General features: G+C 29.4%; 1 long non-coding RNA gene across 1 annotated transcript in view; it reads left to right on the top strand.

Moving 5' to 3' along the window:
- The window catches only part of LOC139425380 (uncharacterized), a 36,464-nt gene extending 33,202 nt beyond the window's left edge, over positions 1-3,262 (top strand). The window contains exons 2-3 of the long non-coding RNA XR_011636619.1: positions 1,811-1,922; positions 3,032-3,262. This is a non-coding gene — a long non-coding RNA (uncharacterized lncRNA). The remainder of the gene's footprint in view (positions 1-1,810; positions 1,923-3,031) is intronic.
- Positions 3,263-12,354: the final 9,092 nt, after the last annotated feature.

Below are 12,354 nucleotides of genomic sequence, written 5' to 3'. Positions count from 1 at the left end.
ATCCTGTTCTTAAATCTATTTTTGGCTCAACTATGCATTTAATTAAGAGCAGGACATATCTCCCTATGCTCTGTGTGGGAAAAGCTAGATTTCTTTCATAAACCAATAGTAATCCTTATCACTTCCCTTTTCCCCTCAAATATAACAAAATAGAGGGAAATTCCTTTGCTACTTTCCCTAAGATAAAAACTTAAGCACACAGTTTTTGAGTGCGATTTTGAGCTCCGCCTTTGCTAGAAAATGTCTTAAATATACTAAGTGAAGTTAATAAAATATTTTTTGCCTTCCAACTGCTATCTGCGTGGCCTAACATCACTCACCATGACTGCTACCCTTTCATATATATATATATTGATAATAATAAGAGTAAACTTATTTCCTAATAAAGGTTGAGCACTTGATTAATAATTTTTGCTCTACATACATGCTGACAAGCTTTTATTTCTTTAGAGAAAGCGGCTCTCAAGATGGGTCTGAGAATAAACGAGAGCAAAAACTAAATATTTGCCCTGTACTAAAACAAACTTCAATAACACCCATTTAGAAATTGAAGAATATAAATTCGAGGTTGTTGACAATTTCGTTTACTTGGGTTCTGTAATCAAGAACAGGAACAACACCACAATGAAAATACAAAGAGGAATTACTATAGCTAATAACTGTTTTAATGGAATTCGAAAATATATAAAATCTGATGCAATTCATAGAAAAACAAAAGTTTCACTATATAAATCTCTTATAGGATCAATTTTAACATATGCTTGTGAAACCTGAACCCTATCTTGTACGGATGAGGCTATGTTGGGTACCTTAGAGAGAAAGGTCTTGAGAAGTATTTTCGGAGGAATTAAAAACATTGGTGTGTGGCTAAGAAGATCAAATTTAGAGCTATATCAATCATATAATGAACCTGACATTATTAACTTTATTAAACGACAAAGAATAAAATGGGCAGGCCACGTTATCAGAATGAACGAAGACCGTACCACAAAAAGAGTTCTCAATGCCAGACCAGTTGGCACACGAAAAAGAGGCAGGCCAAATTTGAGATGGATAGATGGCCTGGAGGTAGACCTTTTGATCTCAAAAACCAAAAATTGGAGAACACTAGCAGAAAAAGGTTAGCCTGGAAGAAATTTCTTGAGAAGGCCAAGGCCCACCCTGGGCTGTAGAGCCATTGAGGATGATGACATACATACTAATATATATTTTATATGCTTATAGGTATATAGCGATAGTAATAAGAGTAAACTTATGTCCTAATAAAAATTGAGTACTTCATCAACGATTTTTGATCTAAAGAATGCGTATTGCTTTGGTAGTTAAGCATATAATGAGATTTAGAATGAGGTAGTCTTATTGGAATACGAAAAATTTGGCTTCTAGAATTTGTTTTTAAAATTTATGACTTGTTAAATAAATTTTAGGGAAAGTAATTTATTAAATGATGAAAGGGTACTTTTTGTCAACAAACATAAGTTTATTTCTTTTTACAAATATCATTGGTATATGCTATCAGAAAATAGAAGAAATTAATCCTCTCAAGCAAGATATCTTATTAAAAAGCTCTTCTTGTGTCACCTAATGTCTTTCTAAAGTACAGACTAAGTCTTTTTACGGACGTGTTACTCATAGGATTAACTATCTGAAATATTCTTCATTAATAAGATGCTATCCCATAAGACCCTGCTGGTTTTTTCACTGACTTCGAATTTTGCCAAAGATAAGAATTCCTCTATTTCAATATAGTTAGATATAATAAGCAAATAAAAATGTAATAAAAGTAATGTATTTCTTTTCTTCTTTGAAGGTACAAATACCGGTATGACAGAAAAGAATGTTTGACGAAACTTTCCCAAGTTTTGACATCTGATGAGGATCACTGCAACAGGAAAAAATCCAGCTTCATCAAAAATACTTTGGTTAGTTGATGGAACGTTTTTTCTTGATGACAATTCTTCTTGAAAATGATATAAACAGGTTGTTCCATTATCGCTGCGTTTAATATATATTTCGAGAGTCGTTATCAGAAATTAAGTAAAACGTCACAATGGGATCATAAATTAGTATTTAAGGAAAAACCGTCGGGAGTATAGACTATGTTTGACATACGAGCTTGGCGCAAATAAAACTTAGTAAAATTTCTTAAATGATCTGAAAACCTTTATCTAAAATGGCCTACTGAGATGTATTGTAATCAGGGGTCTGTCTAGGTTTTTCTGAGAGGTACCTATTTTGTGAAATATATTGTGAAAATTAAAATTATACTAAAAAATCAACACAAAAATATGGTAAAAATATGGATTTATTGTTTCCTACGGGATGCAAAAATAAAATTTTAAGAAAAAGTATTTTGTGAAACTAACGTTTTTCGTAAAATTGAACTTGTGAAGTCCTGAACTTTGCATGAAATCTTAAAATTTCCGATGGTATATTTTTTAAAAAAATTATTGAAACACAATAGTATAATAAAATTGGATAAATAAATAATTAGAAGGTGTAGTTATAAGTTTTATAAATTTCATCCCATGTATGAAATGGTGACCGGTGCAGGTTAAACTCGGTCTGGGTCACAAAGTTCTCCTAGTTCCTATAACAAATCAACATCTCTGGGGGTACTGAATTGGAGATTGATCGTTCTCTGGTACAGGTCGAAATTACGTTCTGCGGGTAAGTGAATGGTTGCATGACTGGGTCTGTCCTGTAAAACGGGTCTTGACGTGTGTGTAACTCACTCTCTGTCTTGAATTTGCTTGACTTTCCAAGCAATCTTGCTGACATCGGCAAATGGTAGTGGAAACAACAACAACAATAAATTTTTGCTGATGATATCCAACGAAGTTTTAGCCTTCTGTATGCATTAGAGATCAAATCGTGTGATTTTTCTGTACAATGAGAATTTGGGAAACGGTAAAATGTCACTTATTTTTTAACGATAAATATAAACTTACAATTCGCTTAGGAATATTATACGTACGTAAATTCCTTTCTTTCCAAACATAATTTTTCAGTCATCTGTTTTTTTTTGCAGCTTATATGCCGTGACAAGAAAAAATAGTAAAAAGTGTAGAAGAATACCACATCGGAGGTTGCCACATGATCGAATCCATTGCCTCCACGCTTCAGAGTGGCCATGTAGGTTCCAACTTAAGTATTCTTTCTCCAAAAGATTATGAAGGAACGTCATTTTATGTACTCAATGAAATTCGAATCGTTTTTTTTAACCAAATTTCAAGTTTTTTAAGAGTTACAAATAAAACAATAAAACTCCATGACGTTTGTATTTCTTTTTGTATCGAATTGCGGAAATTCCAGTTACTCCAGTTAGAAATTCCTGTTACCGCAGTAGCTTCAATTTATGTTTTATTTTGCTGTTGCAAAATTAAGTATTTAAGTCATTTTAATATTTAGAAGTCTAATGCTTTTTTGTTTGAGCAATTGTGAAAATTTTGATATTACTCTTAAATAAATGTAATTAAGTTTAAATTTAAAGTACGAAAAGTAATTATATTTTATTTTAAAATCAAAATATAAACCAAGGGAAAAGTACCTTAAGCACTTTGCTTTATTCATGCGTTTATATTTTATGCTTAGTGGAATCTTTATAGTTAATTTACGCAAAATTATGCGGACTTAAAAAAATAGTTAGAAGTGAAAATGCAGAAAACATGTCAACTTTAATAAAGACCTAAAAGATTGAAATGTAAAGAATTTTTTTTTTCTTCGGTGAAAATAGGGTTTCTACTGTCACTTACTTTTAGAGCTTAAGAATATGTAAGTAAATTTCGTGGAAAGAATTAAATAATACTTTGGTTGAAGTGTAATGAAATGAAATAGGGAAGGCATGAAAAAAAAATTTTTTTTCAACAAAAAATTACAGTTTAAAAAGAAGTAATAAATTTTTAAAGAGGCTTGGTTATACACAACAGCGAATTTCGAAACATATAAGTTATTTAAAGCCATTAAAAAAAAGTTAAATCAACATAAATAATATAAACTGAATAAAGTTTAATACTATTTTCTTACATTTAAATGTATTTAAACTTTTTAAATAATATTCATGAAAATCTAGTGTCAATTTATATAATCAATTTATATAAATGTATTTAAACTCTTTAAATAATATTAATGAAAATCTAGTGTCAATTTATATAACTATTATATTGCATTACATCTTGTTACATTGTATTATATTTGGTATTTATTTCAATTTATATATTTTGCATTATATTTAAATTTGACGTGCGGTGGTTCTGAGGACAGAGCGGAAATTAGATTCCTAATCTTCAATCGAGAAACACGCTTAATGTATTATCAAAAACCACTTTACCTGGTCCAGATACAGTACATATTACTAAATTACCCAAATGCAAAGTCTAAGATTACCTTTGATATGCTGGCATAAATCCCTTTATCGAGGTGAATAAAACGTAGTTACGCTACGTAGATTGTGTGAAAAAAGGTCACTAGAAAGTGCAGTAAATGCAAAATTAAACAGCACGAAAAATGTTTCAGAGACTTTCATACAAAATAACTATATTTCACTTTTTCTGAAGAAACTAAAATTCTTATTTTACTGAAAGATACTTAATTTCATCAATTTAAAATAGTATTTCATATATTATTACTTGTTTCATTCGAAATTGGATTTGTTTTTAAATGGAAAAAAAAACCTGAACCCATTCGTGCCTAGCGTCCCAAAATTAGGATATTTTGATTTTTATAAAGTAAAAATATATTTTTGAAAGTTTATTTTTTTCATATTTGATTTACGTTGGTAAATTGCAACTGTCAAGCAGAATTTTAAATTGAAAAAAGTTAGTTAAAGAAGGTTTATTAATAAAAAGTTAAGAAATTGGCAAAGAAAGTGCACGTCTTAGCTTTTTGCTAATTCCCAATGTCAAATCATTTCGGGGTTGCAGTTTTTACTAAAAAAGAACGAAAAGTAATTATTTTAATTTTATATATAACTGTTTTAGGTAATAAAATATTCTTTCTCAATGGAACTGTATTAAGAAAAAAATACTTTTAACTTCTTCAAAATAAACTTGCTTTTTAAAGGTAAAGATAAGCAAACTCCCCTTAATTTTCTTATACTGTACATACTAATACTATTTTCCTTACTATATAATAATTTTTCTCATTCCAGTTTAAACAACATGTGATCATTTTCTAATACTTTCTTGAAAAATTAAATGCAAAATGAACATATTCATTTTTAACTATTATGCAAATGCACTGATTTTTCTAATTTTAATACGAACTTTTCATTCTCATCTTCTTATACTATATGCAAAATATAAAATAATATATCTAATGTTATACGTTGGTTTTTATAAATTTTATACAAGCTTCAATTATTGAAATTTTATTTCTATACAAAGTAACATCTCTCGTACTATACATCATTTTTTTAAAATATAAACTTTTTAAATAAATTACAAACTACTCTTATGCAAGAATTTTTTTACTAGAATATTACTTTCATGAATTATATTTGATTCATAAATAAAAATTTGAAAATAAAAATCATAAATTGAGACAGAAATGCATCATTTTTAGAAAAGTTTGATTAAAATGTTGTTTCTCTTTGCCTTTTAAATTTTTTTTAGTGATGTATTTTTCTAAAATTATTTAATTATTAAATGCTACATTTTGTTAGTAAAAGGGATAAAATTTGGTAATTTTACCAAGAGATTTTAATAGTATAGTATTAGTTTAATAGTATAATTTGAGATATAGCAAAAATATTTACTTTGATAACTTTTATTTCATTTATATAAGTATTAGTAAATGCTTTTTAACTTCTTGTTTAGTCTGTCAGTTACTTCATGTCTATACAAGTCATAAGTTAACATCTACCAACTTTTAAAACTGCAAAAAATCCTTATTTGTGAATATTGAAACTGAACTAGCTCAGCAACTAGCTAAACGTTACGGTAACTTAAATGTCAGGTTATCCCAACATTTTGAAATGTGGAGATAGCGTGTTTGAATCCCGCCTCAACCCTGGATGTATCTATTTATTTACTGCTACACACACAATTGCAGTCTTGCGTGCTCATTAATATGATGGGCGTATAAGTCCTTGACTTATAAGTCCAAGAACAGAAAATAGAAAAGGACTCCACAAAGATATAACAAGGAATAAGGCGGGAATGGAACTTCACGTTAAATTCAATGCATCTTGGTAATGCTTCTTTCTTGGGAGATCTGTTCTTTAACTCTCGTCAAGTAAATCGTACTTAGTAGTGATCTCACAGATCTGCACATGAATGTGTAACAATAAATAAGTAAAAAAAAGCATAGGCAATAGTTTTAAGAAAATTTTAACTTCTTAAAAAAATATTATTTGCTACACGAATCTCCTTGCCCTTTCAACAAAAGCAATTTTAAACGTAGGTTACGGATTCAAATTACACCGCATCCCCGGATTTGCAAGTGCAATAATAAATTATTTTGGTTTGGACACGTACACAGGCTCGTGTGCTTAATAGAAAAAATGGCTTATGTCTTGTCAAATTGAAGAACAGAAAACACAAAAATGAGAAAAACAGCACAAAGATTTTGAACACGCTACCTCTACGCTTCAGATCGTTTGATGGAAAAAAATATACAGTGGCTACGGAGGACTAAATAATCTGTGGTGGTTTCACTTGCAATAAATCTAAGGGAACATTTTCGCTGCGCAGTATCGTTGTTTCGCTAACCGAGTGAAGCGTAGATGTAATTGGTTTCGAATCCAGCTATAACACTGTAAGTATGTTCTTGCTGTCTTCCTAGTCTTGCTGTTTACTATCTGTTTTTAATATTGAAGAGTTTTTATACCATTCTTCGTGTCTACAAGGTTTAATATAAATAAAACCCATTACCTCAATAGATGGATAAAGTAGCCATCATAGATCAGAGTTTACTATCTTGAAAACACATTAAATTAGCATTTGAACCCATCATTCTTGTCCCTTTAACTTTAGTTATAATTGTGAAATATTAGAATTAGAAGTAACTCCTATCAACCATTTAAAACAACTTCCATTTTAAATTAACCAATTAAGTGTAAGAAGATTATTACTATTTCATTTGGTAAAAGGTACAGACTTTAAAATGTCAAAATTACCAAATAAATGATTAAATGAATAATAGTTAGGAAGAAAATTTTGGCAATTTTATCGTGATACTTGGCAGCATGGAATAACAACCAATTATTTGCTTAAATTTACTTTTTAGTTTTGTATTTTTACTAAAGGTGTGATATTAATAACCATAATTTTAAAAGCCAGAATTTCTATAAAACCAATACAATAACGAAAGAGAAACTACTAAATGAGTGGTTTAAATAACGTATAATTTGAATTAATTATCATTTGTAAGATTTAATTGGCATTTTGTTTTCAAAAATGCCTTTGCCATACAAGTATGGTAATTTTGCCGGAATTTAACCCCCACCCCCGTTTAAGGTTATTTTTGTTACCAATTACGTAACTGAAACTGCATGTGTCTAGTTAGAACAAATTATGGTTAATCATCAGACTAAAACTGTCTAGGAGAGAAAAGATGGAAGAGTTAGAGATTCTAGGCTTGGTTATCTCCAATTGAGTTAAATTTAGATATGCTACCTATTTCCTGTTTTATTTATGCCATTAACATCTATCGTAAGAATGAATTATATGAATATTACAGACTATGGTAAGAAAAAAACAGATTTTAGAAAATTAAATAAAAACCAAATAAAAGTATGAAGGAAAAAACTATCAAATACGCCGTTTCTAGTTAGCTATAGTAGATATTAAAAACAAACAAACAAACAAACAAAAAGTTACATTTTAGTAGGTACAGCGATTGATAATATCTATATAAGTGAGAAAAAAAAGACACTGAACAATAACAAATTAGACTCAGTTGGAAATTGTGCCTCTCTTTTTATTGTCTCTAATTTTTTGTCTTTAATTTTCTTTGAAGCAGTCTAGCAACACCCCATTTTATCTGTCTTTTAAAGAATTTCATTTGATCGAAAAGTTTGAAAAGGAAAACCCTACTCGCATTCTTTCGGTTTGAAAATGGTTTACCTTGAATTGGAAGGGAAAATGAGTAAGTGAACAAATAGTTATTTTCTATTGAGTGTTTCGTCGCAACACCAACGAAATAAATATCTTTTGAACAAAAATGGTACAAAGATAGTGCTCTAACTTCAGATTAGATAGAGCGTGTAACATTAATTTAAACTTTGCTTGGTAAACAAGAAGTGCTAGACACAGCACTAAATTTTATAAGTTTTGGGTCAAAACATTCATTAAACACAAAAAGTATTGTTATTGCTTTGCATGGAGAAGCGCGAAGTCATTAAATTAATATTAATAATAATTATTAATATTAATAATTATTAATATTAATAACTATTAATAATAATTATTAATATTAATAATTATTAATAATAATTATTAATATCAATAATTATTAATATTAATAATTATTAATAATAATTATTAATATTAATACTAAACACCAGAGGGAAAAGAAGAGGAAGACCTAGAACAAGATGGTTAGATAGAGTAGAGAAGTGGTTAAAGGACTTAATAAAGGGAGTTAATAGATGGAGAAATATATAGCATCCAATAGATGTAGATGGGGTAAACTGACTGAGACCGACTTGGCCGGTAACCGACTTGGCCGGTAACCGACTTCTTGCTTTGCATGGAGAAGCGCGAAGCCATTAAATTAATATTAATAATAATTATTAATATTAATAATAAACACCAGAGGGAAAAGAAGAGGAAGACCTAGAACAAGATGGTTAGATAGAGTAGAGAAGTGGTTAGAGGACTTAATAAAGGGATTTAATAGATGGAGAAATATAGCATCCAATAGATGTAGATGGGGTAAACTGACTGTGACCGACTTGGGCGGTAACCGACTGTAGTGCCCAAGAAGAAGAAAACAAAATAAGTGATTGATTGTGTAGACTTAAAAAGTGCATTAAATATTGAAATTAAGAAAACCATACCCTAATTTTTTAAGGACAAATTTGGAAAGGAACGAAGCCATTAAAATAATATTAATAACAATAATAATAAAACAAAATAAGTGATTTATTGAGTAGCTTTGAAGGGTGCATTAAATAAGGAAATTAAGAATACCACTCTTTAAATTTTCAAGGATAAATTGTAACAAAATAACTGATTTGTATATTTGTTTTGTTAATTCACATTCCCATCAGAATTTTCAAACAGTAAAACCAAAGTCTTATGCTCAAAGAAACTTTGAATCACGAAACATTTATTAAAATACAGATGAAAATTTATTGAAATGCAAAAAGAAATTTATTAAAATACAGATAGAAATTTATTAAAATTCAGATAGAAATTTATTAAAATACAGATAGAAATTTATAAAAATTCAGATAGAAATTTATTAAAATACAGATTGAAATTTATTAAAATATAGATAAGTGAAAAGCATTTAACGCATACAATCTTTGATGATGTTAAAGTGTTGCAGTAACATCATGACTTCACACTGTAAAAAGAATTGAGGAATCTTCCGAAAAAATAAACAACAGTTAATGCGAATCATTTACAAAATGTTGCATTTCTGGGAAAAAAGGAAATTCTTTTTAAGAATTCAGAAATATTTAAACTGAAAGTCCGGAAACTTCCCCGATTTTACCTGGAACCTTTCTGAAGAATTTATGAACCTTACCAGCAAAGGTCAATAACGTTTATATATTAAGTCAATAACTTTGAATTATGACTGTGTTAACAATTTCTTCAAGAAATGTGGTTTAGTTAGTTGATCTAGTGGTGCCACCTAGTGAGTGAGATATGTGTAGTCTTTTAAATTTTCTTCTTTCTTTATATGACTCTAAATTGAACCAAACTATCGTACTTCTAAGCCTGAATACACCAAACTGTAATTCAACTCTCTGGAACAGAAAGAGAGTTCAATTTAAAATCCTATCTAGGTCGCAGCAAATTTTCTCCTCATTACGGTTCAAGCTTCTTATACTACGGTTCAATGCTCAATTGATTTTTTGCGAATGAGCTTTGCGAGCTCATTGGAAAATAATAAATTTAAAAGTAGATGCTAATTTTCTAAAACAATGGAATTTAATTATTAATTAAATTATATTGCTACACTCTCAGTAAAAATAGTTTAAAGTTGAATCGTATTGTCGGCACTCTGAACCATAATACGATGCAAATTTTCTAAACCATAATAACGTTTTAAATTGATCTCCGATTCCATTAAAGTTGAACCATAGTATCATATAATCTAGTTTCTGAAGTACAATAACATGGTTCTACTGACAACTGTATTAAGGTTACATCGAATTTTAAAAGTATTTGGCTCAAAACACTCCAAAATAATAAATGGCTATTAAAATGCTACAAATGCGATTGTTCAAAAAGCTTCCATCCAATATATAATATTTTAAATTTATTTTATTGAGGAACAGCGCTGTTTTGTTTTTCCAAAAATTGAAAGTGGACTTACAAAGTATCTTTTAAATGGCAACATTTAAAAATCTAGAAGTTTAAGTTTCAACTATTAACTTATTCTTATAAATAGAAATAGTTATATAAAGATAATAAATGAAATTCAGCAAAGTAGGCTTGTAACATTTTCGTTTCTTTTATTGATCAATTCTTTCCTTGAATTGATTATCTCTCTGTTATCTTTTATTTGTTACTGAAGACTGTTTTCGCTTGATGATACCCAGAAGAGGAAGTTTTAAAGAGTTATCTAGAAAGATATGTTTTCTTCGACATTTGGTTCCTGTGGGTGCTATGTTTAGATAATGGAAAGAATCGTAAGCTTTGTTTTAAGAATATATCCACACATTAAAGGAGGTTTTTATTTCTTCTGAAAAGAAAAAAATGGCTATATCATTTTCCTATCAAAGTTAAAAAACTTTTTGGCAAATTACGTCGGAAGATAAAGCATAAGCGAGAACGTAATTGCTCTATTTAACACTAACTGAATACTTGTTCTTTGAACTGATTATAAAAAGTAATTCATTGGTATTGATAATAAATTGGTATTGATCTCCAAACTAAGAAATCATGCGCCGAACAGAAAATCATATATTAACGCAATTAATAAAGATAAAATGACACTCATTTTTCTATTAATGTTTATTTGTTGTCCTTTTCAATGGCTTTGCATAATTAGATTAAAAAATACGTGTCTAGAATTTCACCCCATCGAAATAAAGATTAACTGTTTTCAGTATCATTAGACATGGTGCTCTTGCTCAAAGTCATCTCATGATTGTCCCAATTTACCACAATCAAGCAATCTTCTCTTGCATTTATCCATTTCATGGTGGGGAAGGTGTAGAAAACCTATTACCAAAATACCTATTATTTCCTAAATAATAAAGACTAATACCCCCCAAAAAAATTTTTATTAAAAATTTGTAATAGATAAGGAATTCAAAAATGTTACATCATTCTTCGCATTTTTCTACTTTTCGTTTATGATGGGTTATGATACAGGGAACGGCTAATATCTATCTATCTATCTATCTATCTATCTATCTATCTATCTATCTATCTATCTATGCATGCCAGTGTTGTCCAGCGCAACAGAAGAGCAACAGTACGTCAAATAGCGGAAATCTTAGTGAAGGTGCAACTGCTAACGTCTCTGAACGAGCTATGGGAGTTGACAGCCTGCTCGAAAGCCTCTGCTCTCAGCCTTGAACAAGAACAGTAGACTCCAGTTTGCAAAGGAGCATAAGGATTGGACAGTAGATGACTGGAAAAAGGTAATGTGGTCTGATGAATTGCATTTTCAATTACACCATGCAGATGGCAGGGGTGGATCAATATCACCCGATCAACACAAGAAAAACAAAGAGAAGAGAAAGATAAGTTATACCCACATTCGAAGCGGGCTTGAACTCGAGATTTTCCTGGTACGTGGCCGACTTCTTGATCACCGTGAAAAGATAAACATTACAGTTCATTATATGAACCTCCTTGTTACATGGAAAAATTTTTGAACTCTCTTTAACAAAACTTTTATAAAATTTTAGCTATAAGAAAAAATTCACTTTGAGAGATTCGAAATATTTAGTTGTTAATTTGTCAAGCAATTTATGTACTTCATATTGCAATTACCATGTTCAGCAATATTAGTTTTATGTTATAAAAGATTTTTCAAAGATTTTAAGTAAAGTGAATTGTAGTATAGTTTCATAGTTATAAAATATTTTATTATTCACTTAAGTATTTGTTTATATCCCATTTTCAGTTTTTATGGCAATATTAGAACCGCTGTATATTTGATTTGAATCTAAAATTTGACAAAAGTGTTTAAGAAAAATTAAATTAAATTATTATTTTTTTCAAA

Source organism: Parasteatoda tepidariorum, chromosome 4 (assembly GCF_043381705.1).
Source record: "Parasteatoda tepidariorum isolate YZ-2023 chromosome 4, CAS_Ptep_4.0, whole genome shotgun sequence".
In the NCBI taxonomy this organism is placed as follows: Eukaryota; Metazoa; Arthropoda; class Arachnida; order Araneae; family Theridiidae; genus Parasteatoda; species Parasteatoda tepidariorum.
Note: the sequence above shows the minus strand (reverse complement) of the source record. Positions and strands in the feature narration are given on the sequence as shown.